General features: G+C 45.8%; 6 non-coding genes across 6 annotated transcripts; 2 read left to right on the top strand and 4 right to left on the bottom strand.

Annotated features, from left to right (window-relative positions):
• Positions 1–917: 917 nt before the first annotated feature.
• On the bottom strand, positions 918–989 carry trnad-auc (transfer RNA aspartic acid (anticodon AUC)). The gene has a single exon. It is a non-coding gene; the product is annotated as a tRNA-Asp (tRNA).
• Positions 990–1,905: 916 nt separating this feature from the next.
• trnas-gcu (transfer RNA serine (anticodon GCU)) lies at positions 1,906–1,987 on the top strand. Its single transcript has one exon. It is a non-coding gene; the product is annotated as a tRNA-Ser (tRNA).
• Positions 1,988–5,372: 3,385 nt separating this feature from the next.
• Positions 5,373–5,446, bottom strand: trnat-agu (transfer RNA threonine (anticodon AGU)). Its single transcript has one exon. It is a non-coding gene; the product is annotated as a tRNA-Thr (tRNA).
• A 10,888-nt stretch (positions 5,447–16,334) lies between these two features.
• On the top strand, positions 16,335–16,419 carry trnap-ugg (transfer RNA proline (anticodon UGG)). The gene is given in 2 exon segments: positions 16,335–16,370; positions 16,384–16,419. It is a non-coding gene; the product is annotated as a tRNA-Pro (tRNA).
• Positions 16,420–17,106: 687 nt separating this feature from the next.
• On the bottom strand, positions 17,107–17,198 carry trnar-ucg (transfer RNA arginine (anticodon UCG)). The gene is given in 2 exon segments: positions 17,107–17,142; positions 17,162–17,198. It is a non-coding gene; the product is annotated as a tRNA-Arg (tRNA).
• Positions 17,199–19,532: 2,334 nt separating this feature from the next.
• Positions 19,533–19,616, bottom strand: trnat-agu (transfer RNA threonine (anticodon AGU)). The gene has a single exon. It is a non-coding gene; the product is annotated as a tRNA-Thr (tRNA).
• Positions 19,617–20,151: the final 535 nt, after the last annotated feature.

The raw sequence follows: 20,151 nt of genomic DNA, 5'->3' as shown, positions 1-20,151 counted from the left end.
ATCCCCTCTTAGCCGCCTTCTTTCTCGCGAAAACAACCCCAAATCCCTCAGTCTCTCCTCATAGGACCTCCCCTCCATACCAGGCAACATCCTGGTAAACCTCCTCTGCACACTCTCCAAAGCCTCCACATCCTTCCTATAATGTGGGGACCAGAACTGCACGCAATACCCCAAGTGCGGCCGCACCAGAGTTGTGTACAGATGGCCTACTCCTGCTCCTATTTCTTATGTTCTTATGTTCTTGCATCTCTGGTTCTGAGCCAGCATACAGGGCACAGTCATCGGCAAAGCGGAAATCTCTCAGAACAGTCACCTTCACATTAGTAATAGCTTGAAGTCTCCTCAGGTTGGAAAGCTTCCCACCCACTCGGTACTTGAGGCTGATTCCAGCAACACTGTCCTGGAAGGCATCATTCAGCGTGGCAGTAAACATCATGCTGAACAGTGTGGGTGCGAGCACACAGCCCTGTTTCACTCCATTGGTGACTGGGAATGCCTCAGAGGATTCTCCGCCATCCAGTACTCTGGACATGACGCCATCATGGAACTGGCGTACCATCTGAATGAATTGGGGTGGGGGGCGGGCAGCCGAACTTTGACATGATCCTCCACAGGCCTTGTCGGCTTCCAGTGTCGGAGGCTTTCGTGAGGTCACCAAAGATTGTGTAGAGCTCGCGATTCTGCTCCTGACACTTCTCAGGGTAATATTCCACGTGTTGACTACGTGGCATCGCCAGATCAAAGGTGAGCCAAAATGCTGATGAATTGAACGAACGATGATCTCAGGTCACGAAAAGTGTCGGTACAAATGTAAGGATTTGCATTTTTGAAAGTTTCATTTCTTGACAGTCTTTGTTTCTGTTTTCAAAGTTAGAAAACAACACAAGTACAATTTGACGTAATAAGATTATGATAAACTCCCCGTCGGGGAATTGAACCCCGGTCTCCCGCGTGATAGGCGAGGATACTAACCACTATACTAACGAGGAACTGACAGTTGCAGCAACCATACACATTGTACACTTGTCATTTTCACTTCCGGAGCGACAACTCAGTTCTGACGAGATCAGTTGTTTTCCCCAATACGGAGAACCATTTCATGCAGCAAACAGCGGCTTTAACTAACTCATTAAGACTTTTGGATTAGCAGGAAAGAGAATGAGATGGATGCATGAAGAAAAAACACAAATCAGGTGGAGACAGAAAGGAGCGTTTGCCGTTCATATCAAACCGCATGTTCTTTTTAATTTTGGAGGAAAGACGGGGTGTATTGAAGTCTGAAATGCTGGACAATCTCAGCTGGTCTCTCTCCACAGATGATGTCAGACCTGCTGAGTTTTTCCAGCATTTTCACTTGTTGTTTCAGATTCCAGCATCGGCAGGATTTTGCTTTTACCTTGTCAAGAAATGCATTTTTTTCTCTCCAAACCGCTGGAAGTTTCAAAGTGCTTTACAGCTGAGATGCTTTTCTTTAATGATATTGTCTTTTTATTGCCCAAGGTACAGGTGCAGATTGAGCAAATACATAAAATATAGTATCTATCATAGTTTGGAGATTTGTTATTTCGGCAACAATCAACTTTATCCGGATCTAAAATCCAAAGACTGATGAGTAAGAGTTGCTTGAGCCTGACGTGATTTGAATACACAATCTTCTGATCTGGAGTCAGACGCGCTACCGCTGCGCAACAAGCTCATAACTTTTGCAGTTCTTCTACATCTGTGTTATTTTTGGTGAATTCAAAACTCAAACAGGGAATTGTCTCCCTCTTTACTTCCTCGGGATTGAAATCGAATGGAAGAGGAACAGCGAACCAAAATTAACGAGAAAGCAGAAACACAACTTATCCGACAGGAGAAATGTGCTCTTTGTTCAAGAGGTGATTCGAAAGCTTGTCACTCTGTGATGAGGTGGTCGAGTGGGTAAGGCGATGGATTGCTAATCTATTGTGCTCTGCACGCGTGGGTTCGAATCCCATTCTCGTCGATGTTGTATCTTTTATGCTTCTTCATTGAAGTTGAACTCAATCTGGGGATGCGGCATGCCAGGGAAATGCTGATGAAGTATTCGAGAGCACTTCAGATATTCTCAGCCTTGCCCCTCGGCTGAGGTGTGGTCATCCTGAGACGACATCCTCAGCAGTAAACCCTCCCTGTTAAGATTAGGGCTCAGTGGAAGGTAATTTGGGAATATGCTGACTTCGCCATTATTTTCATTCAGACTGTGTTTCTTGTTTTCATTATCTGCTGCTGTGTGAGGATTGGGATCTTTCTGATTCTGTCTGTGGAACTGTGCGTGCACAAGCGATTTGTTCTGACAGTTCCCGGAACTGTAAATTAGCTTGGAATCCATTCTGTATTTGCAATCTCTGGGATTGTAAACGAGTTGATTGATCTCCTCATTTTGAATCTCCGATGTACTTTTCTCAGCGTCGCTGACTAGGCCATTGGACAGTGATTACATTTCAAAAATACTTCATTGTCATTAACATATTTTGGGGCGTCCAGTGGTTCTGAAAGAGCTACAGAAATTTCAGTAGAACTCCAATAGGACACAGACACTTTTTTATTCATTCATGGAACCTGGGTGTCACTGGCTGGGCAGCATTTATTGCCCAAAACTCGCAGCCCGAGGACAGTTTAGAGTCAACTACATTGCTGTGGATCTGGAGTCACATGTGGGCCAGACCGGGCAAGGACGGTAGGTTTTGTTCCCTAAGGGGCATTAGAACATAGAACATAGAACATTACAGCGCGGAACAGGCCCTTCGGCCCACAATGTTGCGCCGACCAGTCTTATTTTTAAAAAAAAACATTGACCCACTAATCTAAACCACTCCTTTTTCGTCCATAAACCTATCCACCAATCTCTTAAACGCCCCCAAACTAGGCGCATTTACAACTGCAGCAGGCAGGGCATTCCAGTCCCTCACCACCCTCTGGGTAAAGAACCAACCCCTGACATCCGTCCTATAACTACCCCCCATTAATTTAAAGCCATGCCCCCTCGTGCTAGATTTCTCCATCCGAGGAAACAGGCTATCACCATCCACCCTATCTAAACCTCTAATCATCTTATATGTTTCTATAAGATCCCCTCTTAGCCGCCTTCTTTCCAGTGAAAACAACCCCAAATCCCTCAGTCTCTCCTCATAGGACCTCCCCTGCATACCAGGCAACATCCTGGTAAACCTCCTCTGCACCCTCTCCAAAGCCTCCACATCCTTCCTGTAATGTGGGGACCAGAACTGCACACAGTACTCCAAGTGCGGCCGCACCAGAGTTGTGTACAGTTGCAACATGACGCTGCGACTCCTAAATTCAATCCCCCTACCAATAAACGCCAAGACACCGTATGCCTTCTTAACAACCTTATCTACTTGATTCCCAACTTTCAGGGATCTATGTACACATACACCTAGATCCCTCTGCTCCTCCACTCTATTCAAAGTCCTCCCGTTAGCCCTATACTCAACACATCTGTTATTCCTACCGAAATGGATTACCTCACACTTCTCCGCATTAAACTCCATCCGCCACCTCGCGGCCCAGCTCTGCAACCTGTCCAAGTCACCCTGCAAACTTCGACACCCTTCCTCACAATCTACCACACCTCCGACTTTGGTGTCATCAGCAAACTTACTAATCCACCCAACTATACCCTCATCCAGATCATTAATAAAGATTACGAACAGCAGTGGCCCCAAAACAGATCCCTGAGGCACACGACTCGTAACCGAACTCCATGATGAATAATTACCATCAACCACCACCCTCTGTCTCCTATCTGCTAACCAATTCCTGATCCAAGTACCTAAATTACCACCAATCCCATACATCTGCATTTTCTGCAGAAGCATACCATGGTGAACCTTATCAAACGCCTTACTAAAATCCATATATACCACATCTACTGCCTTACCCCTATCCACCTCTTTGGTCACCTTCTCAAAGAACTCAATATGGTTAGTAAGGCACGACCTTCCCGCTACAAAACCATGCTGACTATCTCTAATCAATTCATTAATCTCCAAATAACTATAAATCCTATCCCTAATAATTCTTTCTAAAACCTTGCCCACTACAGAAGTAAGACTCACTGGTCTATAATTCCCAGGGAAGTCTCTGCTCCCCTTCTTAAACAACGGGACAACATTAGTTTATCATATAAGTTTTTCCGATGATGGTCAGTCATTTCATGGTCAGCAGTAGATTATTGATTACAGATTTTTTTTATTAAATTCAAATTTCACCAACTGAAATGGCAAGATGCGAGATCTAGAGTATTAGCTGAGTTTCTGGATTAATATTCCAGTGATAATACCACAAAACCTAATTGTTTATAAAGTTTGTGTTCTCAGCACCTCTTCAGAATCATAGAATCATACGGTGTGGAAGGAGGTCATTTGGCCCATAGCCTCCAAAATTCCCTCAAACCGACCGCTTTCATAGCTGACAGTCTTTGTGGCTTAGTTAGTTAAGGCACCTGTTCAGTAAGCAGGAGTCATCCTGGGTTCAAGTGATATTTGGCTTCCATTTTCCCCGGAAAACCTCGATCTGTACTAAATGGATTTTATATGCAACCAGAGTATTACACAAGAAGGGAGAATCCCAGCGGAGCCTCGATTCGTTCCCAATGATATTTGCAATTGTGCCAGTCACAAAATCCATTTCTGCTTGTCAGTTTTGTCTTTCCTTTCACAGTGGATAATCTCCAACGATGGAAAAATCTTGAGACTCTCCACCAAAACTTCCACTATTTGTTGAGATGATCCAGGTATTTTCATCACCTTGCAGTTAAAAAAAATTTCACCTGCAATAAACCCAATGCTGTAAGTTCTACCAACGCATATTTCCATTATTTTCTCAGGGAATTCCGAACGCAGTCAAATGGCCTGAGAAACACACAATCCCGACAGTGCTCAAGGAGACCGTTCTGCCCATCGAGTCTGTACTGACCCTCCGACAGAGAATTGCACATAGGATCTATCCTCGCAGTGGCACACACCCACTCCGCTAACCTACTGATGGAAATACCTTGGGGGCGAAGGGACAATCTAACATGGCCAAATCCATTCAACCTGCTCATCTTTGGAATGTGGCAGGAAATCGAATCACCTTGTTTCCTGAGATCATTTGTCTGGGTGAATTCAACTGGAACAGAACTATAGAAGTTTGGCACCATCCAGGACAGAGCATCCCGCTTCACTCACTCCACTACCGACACACAATGGCAGCAGTGTGCACCATCGAAACGATGCACTGCAGCAACTCAGTCAAGCTCCTTTGCCAGCACCTTCCAGACCCACGACCACAAGGACCGAGAAGGACAAGCGCAACAGAAACATCGGAATAAGATTGAAAAAGAGCCAAGGCGCTGCTGGGATTTGAACCCAGGATCTCCTACTTACTAGGCAGGCGCTTTAACCAACTAAGCCACAGAGCCTGTCGCTGCTGTTGGTGGGTTCAGCGGAATGCTGGAAATACGTTCCAGATCAGGTGGTATTTGTGAAAAAGGACATACTGCCAGGTTGTAGGACACTGATATTTATTTATTGATTGTAGCTATTTATAAGTTGTTGTTGCGTGTGTGCGTTCCTTAATCTTATTTATCTTCCAAAAGAAATGAAATATCTAATTGAAAAAAGATGTTACTGTAAGGGGAAGTTGATGCAATTTTTGAGAAAGCGGGCTGACAGAGCGGAAAATCGAGAAGTGAAATATGCTGTATAAACGCTTTGCAGGGGCAGGTGCTTAAAAACAAGTATGAAATCAGTTGCTCGCAGTCAAAGTAGTCATGGGTTGGGTATGATAAAGAAGCGGTTACTGCGAACCATAAAAAGGAGGAATAGGCGCCAAAGATAGAACAAGGGAAGGGAGATGTAGGAGGGTGAAGCTAGCTGAGCAGTTCACGATAAGGGAGCGTGGAAACCAAGGACAAAACTAGCTGAGCAGTTCACGATAAGGAAGCGCGGCGCGGGAGCCAATTAACAAGGGAAGGGAGATGTATGATAAACTGCATAGGCATGTAAGGCAGAATCATGTATTGTGTGTGTGTGTGTACCTGCGGGACTGCACCCTTTCTTGCAAGATTGAATAAACTGACGTAGAATGACTCCGCCGTGTCTTTGATTTCAAGAGCAGGGGGGGAAAGGGAAGTGGGATCGGTGTCCCCAGAGGTGTCTCTTTGGATGGGCTCGACGGTTGAAACCTAACGGTGACAACTAAGCCGATCGAGTTCCCCCCCCTCAAAGATTGAGTCAGTTGGTCGGGTGTAATCCATACAAACTGACTGGCCTCGGGTTGGGTACCTCCTACTTCTCACACAAATTGGGGGCTCGTCCGGGATCCTGAATTATAACGGGGACCTCTCGCGGGGGGACCAACTCGGTGGAATAAGACGCGTCTGGTATATATTTATGCCTAGGAACGCCGTTTTGGTCCCCGGGTGGAGAGATCTGAAACCACTCGATTGAGATAATTCTGGACCCTAGGAAGGAAATCACACGGATGAGTAGGGGAGAAGGACTGTGACGGGGACCTGTAAAAAGGAAAGGGGGTACACACACAGGCAGAAGTCAGACAACTCCGTGCACGGATCAAGGTAAGAAATTTCTCTCGGAATTTGGATTCGGGCTAGTGAGAGTTATTATCTACCTTGTTGACTTCATGGTTATGACAGTATGATCTGAGAGTGTGGGTGATTCATACTCAAGACGACTACTGGAGACTAACCATGGGAAATAGGTCGTCCCGAAGACGGGACGGGGAACCTAGGAGGAAGGATAAGAAGGAGGAAATACCCCCAGATAGCCCATTAGGTATGAAGTTACAAAATTGGGACTATGGGACGAAGACGAAAAATCTGGACAAAACGGTTATGATAAAATATTGTTGTTTTACATGGACAGCAGAACCAATCCGGGCACCGTCAGTATTCTGGCCAAAATACGGATCGGACGAGGATTGGGTCTGCCAACTCTTAAATTTATATGTAAATGGTAAACCATCACCCAGCCCGGAGGAAATCAAATACGCGGCTTGCTGGGTGGGAGCGATACCTGGGTGGCCCCTGTCTGTCCCACTATATCCTGTGATCCAGCAAACACAGGGTAAACCGAGACCCTGGGAGGTTATGTGATGAGGGAGCAGAGGAAAGTAGAATAAGGGAAGTGTCCCTGGAGGCACTGGAGTTTGTGGATGGGTCACGAAGTATATAGATGGATCAGCGTGAATGGGATGGACCTACAATTGGTCTGAGCAGAAAGAGTAGAGAGAAGTATGTCAGTGGAACTGCGAACCCTGACATAGGCTTTTACTGAGATGCGGGGAGAACATTAATAGCGGTTATGTATTTGGAATTGTGCATGACTATATGACTGTTTGAGAGAGAAAGGGATTTGTCATGACATGAGGCACCCGAATCAAACATGGTCAAATTTATTAGAGGCCAGTGAGCTCCCATCAGTAAAGGGTTAAAAAGAGACAAGCAGGCTGACTCTGTATGGTACAGAGAGAGAGAGAGAGGGAGAGTGTAACTGTGTAATCGAGACCCTCATGTGATGTAATAGGTATAGCCAATCAAAGTGAATTGCTTTAAGTTTAATAAATTATGTAGGGATCGGACAGAGATTTGAATTCTGCCAAGTGGGAAAGGTGGCATTACATTGCATCTTAAAGTTGTAAGGAGAGTTAACCATTTAGGCACACAGTAGATTTGATTTTGTACTTGCCTGTGTTGGTTACAAAGGCAGAGCTGCAGAAATAATTAAACATGTAGATTGCACATTAGAATGCTTTCAGTATTTCTTCGTGCGTCTGTGCTCCAAGTGATGTTTTGTTTTATTGTACCAGAATTGTAAGAATGTGCAAGGGTCTTGATTTAGTGAGGATATTTAAAGGTGATAAAAATAAATCTTATTTTGGATTTTCTGAATCAGGCTTTGTTAAATAAACTGCTGTACTTTGACTCACAATTAGTCTCAGAGGAATCTTTACCTACAAGAATTGGTGCGGCCACAACCGGAGCTCCGGAATAGATTACGAAATTTAAGGGAGTGAATCAAAGTGCAGTAGGGGCTCACCTGTGATGAAAAAGTGTGAGTGTGTGTGAGAGGTCTGAGCTGAGCACGTACAGACAAGGAGGCATCTGTCTTTACACCCAGCCTTAGACCAGTTGTTAAGAGGGGTAGCCCCCTACGCGAAGTTCAGGAGTTTGAAGTGAGTGTAAAGGCTAGAGAAGGATGCCTGGGATGTGATGTTCAGACGTGAGTAAGAAAGAATCTGTCTGAGAGATCGCCGGAGTAGAAGGGAAAGCCGGCTTAATAGTGTGAGCTTAAGGGTGTAAGCTCACGAGTGTAAGTGGTGGTACGGAGGGCACTAAACACCCCTAACAGGTATCACCAGACTCTGAGAAGAGCGACCTAGGGGTGGGATCCATTTCACCCACTAGATCAACAATGGAAATGATTGGAAAAAGGACAGAACTAAGATAATTGGAATTCTCTTAGTTTGAATTAATTAAACAGGTTTAAACCGGATTAATTGAACAGGTCTCAGTCTTGGGTAAAAAAAAAATTGGGCTGACGACAAGGGGAAAATTAAAACAACAGAATCACAGATTAGAGAGTTAGAAAAGAGAAACCAAACAAAGAAAATAGCAGTATTGTTAATACATTAGTTAACTGGACTAATTGAACAAGTAGACACTTCCACTAAGAAGTGGAGTGGGGATAAAAAGATTAAGGAATTAGAATTCAGAGTAAGGGAACTGGAGAAACAAAACTAAGTGTTAGAAGACTACTGCGGGGGGACATTACCTCCCTCCCCCGGCAGTATGACCATGAAACTTACAGCACCTGGGGGCGACTTTAATACTGAGGAGAAGGTCTGTAACCTTGCTCCGGTAACGAGGGGAGGAACAGTGAATAATCCATTGACCAATTTAAATATTTCACACCAGGGAAAGACATCAGATCCTGGTGTCACTGAGAAAACTCCAGCCCTGGAGTTCAAATGCCAAATTTTGGTATTATCATTGTCCCACAAAGTACTTATAGTATTAGATATAGCTAACGAGTTCTCGTCCATCCCCTTGAACTTGAACTCACAGGATAAGTTTTTCTTTATAGTAGACGATAAGCACGGATGTTATATTTGGGACATTTTAATATCCCAAGGGATCAAGGAGAGGCCTGTGGACAAGCTAGCCGATGAAATAGCAAAAAGAAAGCAGCCCTAAACCCACAACCAATTAGGATGCAGGCCCTTATTTCCCTAATGCCCCGGGGAGCGAATCCAATCTTTACAGAAAAGGAAAAAGAGGAGCTGACTGAGATGGGAGCTAGGGAAACTGGGGAAGGAAAATGGGTACTGCCAGATGGAAGAGAAATGATAAATAAACAAGTAATGGGGGAAATCATGGCCCACTTACATCAGGGAAGAACTCGAACAAATAGTGCCTAGATATGGTTTGGTAGAGAATGTAGATTCTCATCAGGGAAGACATTTTACATCAAAACTGCTACAAGGGATAATGAAAGGATTAGGAATATCATGGGACTTCCACACCCCCTGGCATCCCCCGTCCTCGGGCAAGGTCGAGCGGATGAACCAGACCCTTAAAAAAACAGCTCACGAAACTCACTACTGAAACTGGGCTGCCCTGGACTAAGTGCCTTCCCCTAGCTCTCCTACAAATACGAACGCAACCGCGGCGCGATTTAGGTGACTCCCCGTATGAAATGTTGTTCGGTCTCCCCTTTAATGGACCGAGGGGGGAGTTACCCCTCTTCGAGTCTAGAGACGTATTTATACGAAAATATGTTGAGGCCTTGGAATCTGTCCTGTCTCGTTTACGTCAACAGGGACTCCTGGCACAGACGCCGCCTCTAGAATTCGCGGTTCACACTATCAAGGCGGGACAGTGGGTCCTAATTAAGAACTGGAAACTACGAACATTGGAGCCGATCTGGGACGGCCCCTTCTTGGTACTACTGATTACAGAGACTGCTATACGGACGGCTGAGAGAGGCTGGACGCATTACACCAGAGTTAAGGGACCGGTACCGGCTCCAGCGGAGGAGACGTCAACTCTTAGCGATCACTTTACAGAGGCGGAGCATATTACAGAGCACTAAGTGGACAATATTCTGAAATGAACTCTGATCACAATACTGAAATGCTACTAATATTGCTAATAATGTGGATAAAGTTTCTGGGGAGGGGCTTGGGAGCTATGGCGCGGGAAAATCAGGAAGCGGTTGATAGGTGGTATGAGGAAGAAGCGGCCCTCGCAGGCAAAATATATTCGCTCACCATAAACGAAGCACCCCAGGTGCAGGTAATAGAGATTTATCTCTGCCGGATGGTGCCATGCGAGACCGTGGGGGAACGTGACCAGACTGCAGTAAACCTTGAAAGGCAGAAGGGATACCAGGGAAAGAGGATGGAATTGTATTTCCTGGGAAAAGGGCTAGGTGAGGGTATATCACTCGGGGTTAGGGAACGTGTCTCGTTAATTCCACGGGCCATCCTCCCTAGGAATTGCGGGCTGAACCAGTGTAATCCGTTATACCTCACCGTGAGGCAGACGGAATGGATGGTGGGAAATAGGTATGGGAACCTGGACAATGAAGTACGAGGGGTAAGAGTTAGGGGGGATAGATTGTGCTGCGTACGGATCACGGTCCAGAAGGCGGTAGCTGGCAGTTCCCCGGTTCTATGGAAGGAGACATCCGTCTCGGAAAGTTCCGAAGGGGTCAGGGTGATAAAGATAAAAGATCTCAAGGAGACTATTGAAATAGAAACGGGGTTCGGAGAAACGAATGCCTGGATTGAATGGGTCAGGTATACGGTCAAAAGCCTCGAAAAAGGCAACTGTTATGCCTGCACGGGCAGTAGGCCGACTCCACAGGTAGTTCCCTTCCCGTTGGGATGGGATAGGGAGCCACAACAGATGGAATGCCTGGTGAGATTATATCAACACCGGACGGCCTGGGATGATCCCACCTGCCAATCCCTGGGCCTGACGTTTCCCCCTGTGAGATCCAACAGGGAATCGCAGCCCCCAGTGTTCTCTGGGGTATTAGGGACACATCACACTTGTGTTTCCCGGACTGGGAACAGACTGGACAGGCAGGTGGGCACCTTTGACAGATGCGGTACGATCAAAAAGGTCAGTGACGACACGGGGGAAGGGAATTATTCCCAAATCCAGGTCCCCCGAGCTGACCTCTGGTGGTACTGTGGAGGAAGGACTTTGCGACCAACGTTACCCCGGAGATGGACAGGGACCTGCGCGATAGTCCAATTAGTTGTCCCATTCACCCTGGCATTCGAACACCAGGAACCCCGTAGGGATCGGCGAACAGAGAGGAGCTTACCCACCTCTTTTGACGACCGGGTCTATTTAGACAATATAGGAGTCCCCAGGGGGGTTCCCGATGAATATAAGGCTAGCAACCAGATAGCGGCGGGGTTTGAGTCTCTGTTCTGATGGGTGACCATCAATAAGAATGTGGATTGGATCAACTACATCTACTATAACTAGCAGCGATTTATTAATTACACCCGCGATGCAGTGAAGGGAATCGCGGCGCAGCTTGATGCCACCAGCAGAATGGCATGGGAAAACAGGCTAGCCTTAGACATGATCCTGGCAGAGAAAGGCGGGGTCTGTGTCATGATAGGGGCACAGTGTGGTACCTTCATCCTGAACAACACCGCCCCTGATGGGTCAATCACTAGGGCTTTAGAAGGACTAACGACTCTGGCTGAGGAGATGGCTGAAAATTCAGGAGTGGATACTGACCTTGCTGGGTGGTGGGAGACATGGTTCGGGAAATGAAAAGGAGTCGTAGTATCCGTCCTCATCTCCTTTATAGTGGTAGCAGGGGTGTTGACCGCCTTAGGGTGCTGTGTTATCCCTTGCATACGGGGTCTGACACAGAGGCTCATTGAAACAGCTCTGACTAAACGCGATATCCTGGATGGACGGGTAATAGGCATACACTTAGAAACAGAGGAGGGACAGGGCCTCCTAGACACCAAAGGTGGAGATGGCACCTGGGACGAACGAGCCCACATAATGCTTGAGGGATGGAAACAGGAGGTGGAAGTCAAAAATTGCAGCGCGTAAGGAAAAGCAGGGGGGATTGTAAGGGGAAGCTGATGCAATTTTTGAGAAAGCGGGCTGACAGAGCGGGAAATCGAGAAGTGAAATATGCTGTATAAACGCTTTGCAGGGGCAGGTGCTTAAAAACAAGTATGAAATCAGTTGCTCGCAGTCAAAGTAGTCATGGGTTGGGTATGATAAAGAAGCGGTTACTGCGAACCATAAAAAGGAGGAATAGGCGCCAAAGATAGAACAAGGGAAGAGAGATGTAGGAGGGTGAAGCTAGCTGAGCAGTTCACGATAAGGAAGCGCGGCGCGGGAGCCAATTAACAAGGGAAGGGAGATGTATGATAAACTGCATAGGCATATAAGGCAGAATCATGTATTGTGTGTGTGTGTGTACCTGCGGGACTGCACCCTTTCTTGCAAGATTGAATAAACTGACGTAGAATGACTCCGCCGTGTCTTTGATTTCAAGAGCAGGGGGAGAAAGGGAAGTGGGATCGGTGTCCCCAGAGGTGTCTCTTTGGATGGGCTCGACGGTTGAAACCTAACGGTGACAACTAAGCCGATCGAGTTCCCCCCCCCCCCCCCCAAAGATTGAGTCAGTTGCTCGGGTGTAATCCATACAAACTGACTGGCCTCGGGCTGGGTACCTCCTACTTCTCACACATTACTATTTCCAACCCAACCAGCGAGCGTTGTGTCAAACTTTAAGAAAGGTTTGTGATTTATTCTCGAGTCAGTGGTTTCCCTGGGAGCCGGGTTAACAGAAACAGCATGGAGAGATGGCAGAGCAGGAAATGTCGGTGCCGAAGGTGAATCACATCAATGAAGCAGCAACTGGTTTGTAACTAACCTGATCCATAATCCGATTGTGGTGGGACTCAAACTTTGAATGGCTGAAGTGCCATTATTGAGCAGTCCAACGCGCCACAGAGACACATGGATTTCCCGGTATAGTCAGTATAACTTGGAATTTGCTATTACCTTGAGCAGTTGAGTCGACCAGCATCGATGTCCAAAAGGGAAATCTAGTTGATGAGACGATGGAGAATGAATTTCAGAGATAAGCAGTTGCTGTTACATTGAAGATTTTGAGTAGAGGATCGTGTGGAATCATGTACTAATTAGAACAAAAGGCCCGGTTTCAATCCGGTATTTTCTGGGTAGAACGTGTACAGATTTGCAAAGTCTCTCAGATAGATTTATAATGAATATCACACACATATGTCACACCAGAGACAGATCGATACAGAATGAGTCCAACACTCATACATCTAGAATCTTAGAATGGATACAACAAAGAGAGGGAGACCATTCGGCCCTTATTTTGTGTGCTGGTCTTTACAAGAACAACTCGGCTCATCCCTTTCCCAGTTCTTGTCTCATAACCCTGTAAATCCCTTCAATTCAGGTGTTGATCCCATTCCTCCTTGTCAGTCCTGATTTGATGCTGCCTCTGCCACACCCTCAGGCAGTGCATTCCAGGTCCTAAACACTCAGCGCATTAAAACCCATCCTTCTCTCCTCTGCAATGGGAACAATATTTCTTCATCTTCTCTTCTTAGACTGCACCCACTAACCCATCACCTCTACCATCTCGAAGGACAATGGCAGCAGACACATGGGAGCACCAGCAACGCAAGCTCCACGCCCCCCCCCTCTCTCCCACCCACTCGGCCTCGAACCCACTCACCGTCCCGACTTGGAAATCCATCCCAGCGTCTTCACTGTCGCAGCGGCAAAACACTGAAACACTGTGAGGCTGACAGCACCGTGGCTGTTCCCTCACCTCAGGGACTGCAGCAGTTTAAGAAAGCAGCAAACCACCACCTACTTAAGGCCAGTTAGGGATTGGTAATGAATGCTGGCCTAGTCAGTGATACCCACCTCTCGAAATGAATAAAGCAAATAAAAACTCGCAACTACAACCGGAGACAGAGAGACACAGAACAAATCTCACTCACACGCATGTGTTGGATACGATATGAATCACCCAATCACATTCCCTAACAGAGGGTAAAAGGCAGTCGAAATTGGGCGATCGTTATCCACTTGCAGTTTAACCAGAGTTTTGTACAAGAACAGAGAAGATCTTGACACAACATTTTAACCCAACATGGAACATCATGAGATCAGATAATTAACATTTTGCTGAACAGAAAACACCTTCACGGAGAATATTTTGACACAACAGGGAACACGTTTACAGTGGTGATGGAACAGTTTAACGGTAACTGTGAAGCAGTTGTGACTTTTACCTGGAGAACACCAATTGATATTTGGCTTCCCTTTTCAGCGAAAAACCTCGATCTGTACTAAATGGATTTTATATGCAACCAGAGTATTACACAAGAAGGGAGAACATCTTAACACAACATGCAACAATTTACTGACAAAAAAAAATCCTCACGGAGAATCTTCTTCACACAACAGGGAACACGTTTGTCAGAGAAGGGGACAATAAACAGAACAGAAGGAAAAAATATTTACAGAGCCAGAAACACAACAACAGGGAAGCATTTTACACAACAGCAGAAAAAAACACTCAACAACATTTGAGACAGTTACCTGGGTAAGACTGGTCTGGAGAGATATTGGCAAAACACCGATAATTGGGAATAACTCCGAGGGAAAAAAAACTGGGCGGCATGGACACTTTGGGCCGAAGGGCCTGTTTCCATGCTGTAACCCTCTATATCATAGAGCACAGCAGGAAATATATTTACAAACAGTGAAACACTTTGCACAACAACAGTGAACATCTTTGAACAATAGTTCAAAGCAGGACAGCTGCGCAGCAGGAAATATCCTTACAAGAATATATTTGCAACAGAAAACTAATTTAACATGTGAGTGGTCAATTCCGGGTCCTGCCGGTTTCTCGGAACCTTTATCTGTCGCCACACGTGTACAAACAGTCTCTTTCGCTGCTTTTGTGCGTGTCTTTCTCTGTCCATTGCATTCTTGGTGTTCTGCAGTGGAATTGTGTGGCCTGACTGAAGCTCCCTCACACTCGTGCTGGAGTTAAACAACAATGTGAAAGTGAATATCTGAATGGCTACATTGATAGGCAGCAGAGGGGAGCTGGATTTACCAGAGCAAAGTGACGCAGCGGAAGTGTGCTGGACTGATAATTCAGAGGTTGATGCATCAAAGCCATTCTCTGCTATTTTCTGTTAACGATGATAACAAAACCACTTGACAACAATTCTGCAACATTTCCGTGGGATATACAAGCATTTGCATTGGCTCCGCTTTTCTGTTTTCACCCTCAAACTGCAGTAAATCACATTGATCTGCGCACAAGCTGTAGATACTGTGAACATGCACCAGGATATATTAGTGACCGAGGTCATGGTGTGCAGGGCACAATTTCAGAATTTGTGGATGATGTGAAAGTTGGGAGCATTGTGAACTCTGAGGAGGATAGTGTAAAACTGCAAAAAGGACAGAGACAAGTTGACGGAATGAGTGGACAAGTTACAGATGAAATTCAAAGCTGAGAATTGTGAAGTGATTCATTCTGGTAGGAAGATTATAGACAGACAATGAAAAGTAAAAGGACCTGGATTTAATTCTGGCCTTCGGTGACTGTACGTATTTTCCACATTTTCTCTGTGCCCACTTGGCTTTCATAGAACATAGAACATAGAACATTACAGCGCAGAACAGGCCCTTCGGCCCACGATGTTGCGCCGACCAGTTACAAAAACAATGACCCACTTTCTTCCGGGTGCTCTGGTTCCCCCCACACTCCATTGATAGGGTAAATGGACTTACCATGCTAAATTTCCCCTCATGTCTCCCAGTATGTTTAGATTAGGAGGATTAACAGGGTAAATATGTCCGGTTGTGTGGATAGGTCAGAGAATCAGTGCACACTCAATGGGCCGAATGGCCACCTTCTGCACTGTAGGGATTTAATGATAGAGATTTTCATATTCCAGTCAAGAGTTCATCAAGAACCCGATTCAGTGCCTAATGTACATATCTTTGGAAACAAAAGCAACATTTAACACGGCCAATCCACCTAAACTGCACCTCGTTGAACTACGGAGCAAACCAGAGCACCCAGAGGAAACCCACGGGGGAGAATGTGGAAAATTAGCAAAGGGTCAGAACCAAAGTCAGGTGTCGGAGCGATGAGGCGGGGGAGTGGGATTGGATAGAATGTTGTTTCAATAATGCCAAATGGCGACACATTACAGCGGGTAGCTCGTTGGTCTAGGGGTATGATTCTCGCTTTGGGTGTAGTATTAAAATGCGAGAGGTCCCGGGTTCAAATCCCGGACGAGCCCTGCAATTTTTTTATTAAAGATAATTCTTTGCAATGAAAGTGGCGACAATAAGTGAAAGCCAAAGCAGTGTTTACCTCCAGAGAACTCATTGCAGAGAAAATATCTCTGCAGAACTCGAAAAGCAACCATACGGCCTGACAGAACTGGGAATCCCAGTCAGATTTTAATTTTTCCATGTTTTAGTTTGATTCCTGTGCTCCAAGTGAACCGTGAGTATTGGTGAGTTTCAGCAGTCCTGTTGAGGGTAAATTTGGAATCAGACGACGGACACACGGACAGAGGAAATAAGGGCAGAAGAAGGCCATTCGGCCTAACAAAACTGTCCCGCCATTCACTAAGATCATGGCTGATCTGTTTGTGTTTCGATTTCCACATTTCCATCATTCAGCTCGTTATTAAACCTCTTCCTGAGGAGATTAGATTTTCCCCCACAGAATTGTATTAATCTATTTGCTACAAAGCCTGTTCCTCCATTCGGGAGCATCAATAATTTATTAAGATCACACAAAAAAAGATTGATTTCTTGAGGGGAGAGTAATATAATGAGATGAGAAAATTTAATGAACAAAACAACAAGGAAATACATTCTGAGAAAGCGCCCTGCAATGTTTGCAAGAAAATGCAGAGCTTTCAGCTGAAGAAGGAAATCTCAGTTTGCTGGAATTTCGACCAGATTTCTGCATAAAACGACCGCGACAGGACTCGAACCCGTAATCTTCTGATATCATCGTTGCCATGATTACCGAAGTCAGACGCCTTATCCGTTAGGCCACGCGGTCAACAGACACAATACAGCCCCAAATATTAGCGCCATGTGAATAACTGCCGTGATTATATTTATTTTCAGTTCTGTTTTTAGTTATATCTCTGATTCCTAAATGCCAAAAACATTGAAGCGGATTACCCAGAGTTTGTCAACAGCAGAAATCTAAACTCCACTTCTAACATTCTTGGCTGCCTGTCTGTAGAGTTTGCACGCTCTCCCCGTGTCTGTGTGGGTTTCCTTCCAGTGCGCCGGTTTCCTCCCATCCCCAACTATGTGCAAATTAGGTGGATTGGCCAGGCTAAATTGACCCTTTATTGTTAGGGGGAATTAGCAGAGTAATTACGTGGGGAGACAGGGAGGGATTCTCTGTCGGAGAGTCGGTGGAGAATATCTGGGCCGAATGGCCTCCTTCCGCACTATCGGGATGCTATGCCTCCTGCACTTCCTGTCTTCAATCTTCAATGCCTGTCCCCGAATCCTTCTGCTAGCAGCTAATGCAGCAACTTCCCCCTGTGTACCTTAGTTCAATATGTTCTACTCTTTTACACCTCTCTTCCAGCGCCACTCAATCCCTTTTGCTGCAAAGAGAGAAACTCCGAGTTATCCAGCCATACCTTGGAGTTAAAATCCCTCACCACTGGATCCAAAACAGTAAATCTCCTTTCCCCCTTCAGAAGGACTCTCACACACTTTGTAAAGTGTGGTTACCGGGTCTGGGAGCAATCCTAAAACAGCTCAGTTAATCAGAGCTTCATAAAGATTGAGCAGGGCTTCCCAGTTTTTATACTCAGTATCTCCAGTTATGAAGCCAAACATCCAATCCGCCTTCCTGACGGCTGTGCACAATTTTGGTCCCCTTATTTGCGAAAGGATATGATGGTCCCGATGGGAGTACAGAGAAGGTTCACCAGGTTGATACCGGAGATAAGGGGGTTAGCATATGAGGAGAGATTGAGTAGATTGGGCCTGTGCTCGTTGGAGTTTAGAAGGCTGAGGGGTGATCTTATAGAGACATATAAAATAATGAAGGGGCTAGATAGGATCGAGGTAGAGAGATTCTTTCCACTTAGAAAGGAAACCAGAAGTAGAGGGCGCAGCCCCAAAATAAAGGCGGGAGGGGGAGGGGGGGTCAGTTTAAAACAGAGTTGAGGAGGAACTTCTTCTCTCAGAGGGTGGCGAAACTCTGGAATTCTCTTCCCATTAAAGTGGTGGAGGCTGCCTCGTTGAATATGTTTAAGTCACGGGTAGGTAGATTTCTGATCGATAAGGGAATTAAGGGTTATGGGGAGAAGGCGGTTAAGTGGAACTGATCCACTTCAGATCAGCCATGATCTTATTGAATGGTGGGGCAGGCTCGAGGGGCTAGATGGCCTAATCCTCCTCCGAGTTCTTATGTTCTTATGAGAGCCGAGAATGCAGCTTTTGTTTCTCCAAGTAAATCTCTCTGGATAAAGCTGGAATTTATAGGGATTTCTGTCACTGACGGATTTCTGGCGGTTTGTGTCTCACTGCTCTAACTCACTCTATCCCTCCATACCTTCTCATTAACTCTATATGAAGGCGGGATCTTGTTGTTTAGTGACTGAGTGCACACAATCTGTATCTACATCTGATCAAATAGAATTCAGCTTGTGAACAATATCATCGTTTTAACCAGCTCTGGGTGAACCCAGGCACAGCTCTGATTGGCTGCAGCCCCCTGAATCTGGGGAACAGACACTGTGAGCATCCCCGGCCTCAGAGGCTTTCACAGTTACTGAGCTGGGAAACTCCAACTCATCCCCGAGAATCCACAGCACAGAGCGAGAGGAGAGGAAAACCTGTCCTGGGAGCTGTCAATCTGAGACCTGTCAATGTGCAGATGTGAAGCTGCTCCTTCCATTCCCAATCTGCTATAACCAGGAGTTCCTGACGCCCAATAATGACCAGCTTGCAGCAATGTGTTTGAATGAACACGATGTCATATCATCCAAGCAGCATTTTGAAATGATCATTCAGTGTATTCTGATGAAATTTATGTCTTATGTTCTGTGTGTCATTCCATAAGAATCTTCCTCTGACATCAGACCTTGTTTTGTCCTTGCGCTCCTGATGCAGTTTTTTTCCAATCTGCTCACATTGTGATTTCCCTCATGGAACCAGAGAAAGGGAACAGCACTGAATCATTCGGCTTATCTTGTCCATGCCAGCCCGAGGGCACCCAGGGGTCCTCTTCAAGCTCACCTTCCTGCACTCGGCCCGGAGCTATGGAGCTGAAAGCATGATGGCCATCCAAATACTTGGCACCAAAATACTAGAAGAGTTCTGGCTCTGCGGCTGACGGAAGAAAACACTTTTTAATGATAATCGCTGCGAGCGAGGACTCGAACCTACGCGGGGAAACCCCATTGCATTTACTAATCCAACGCCTTAACCACTCGGCCACCGCAGCTCCGCAAGTCACACTCGGAATATAATCACCTCAGTACCGTTCATACTAACTTCATCAGGCACCGTTATTGGACAAAGCACAGTGCGTGAGCTGAAATTTGTTCCTCTACTTTTACTTTGTCTTTTTGTCTCTGACGGCGAACTCATTGATTAGGTCAGAGACTTGTGTTTGTAGCTCAATAATTTTGCAGTAGAAATGAGTTAGGTCCGAATAAACACAGGAAAAAGAGAAATCTCTATTGTATTTCATTGTTGTCAAATGTTGCGTCCGCCCTGTTTCGATCCACTCTGTTGAAAATGGAAGGAAAAGACGTAATTGAATTGCTAATGCGATGGCCGGGAATCGAACGCGCCACAACTGCTTGGAAGGCAGCTATGCTCACCACCATACCACCAGCGCCCGCCGTGCAGAAGCGGTTCTTATTTGCAATAGTTTTAATTATGGAACTTCCTCAGTTGCTGATTCCATCAGGCACCAGGAGAGCCCGGAGCGCAGTTTGGAAACTGAACTTGGCTTGTCTGGTTGAAGCCACCTT

The sequence above is a fragment of the Carcharhinus amblyrhynchos genome, unplaced genomic scaffold (assembly GCF_965287045.1).
Source record: "Carcharhinus amblyrhynchos unplaced genomic scaffold, sCarAmb.v2.hapA scaffold_79, whole genome shotgun sequence".
In the NCBI taxonomy this organism is placed as follows: Eukaryota; Metazoa; Chordata; class Chondrichthyes; order Carcharhiniformes; family Carcharhinidae; genus Carcharhinus; species Carcharhinus amblyrhynchos.
This window is presented reverse-complemented; position numbering and strand designations above follow the sequence as displayed.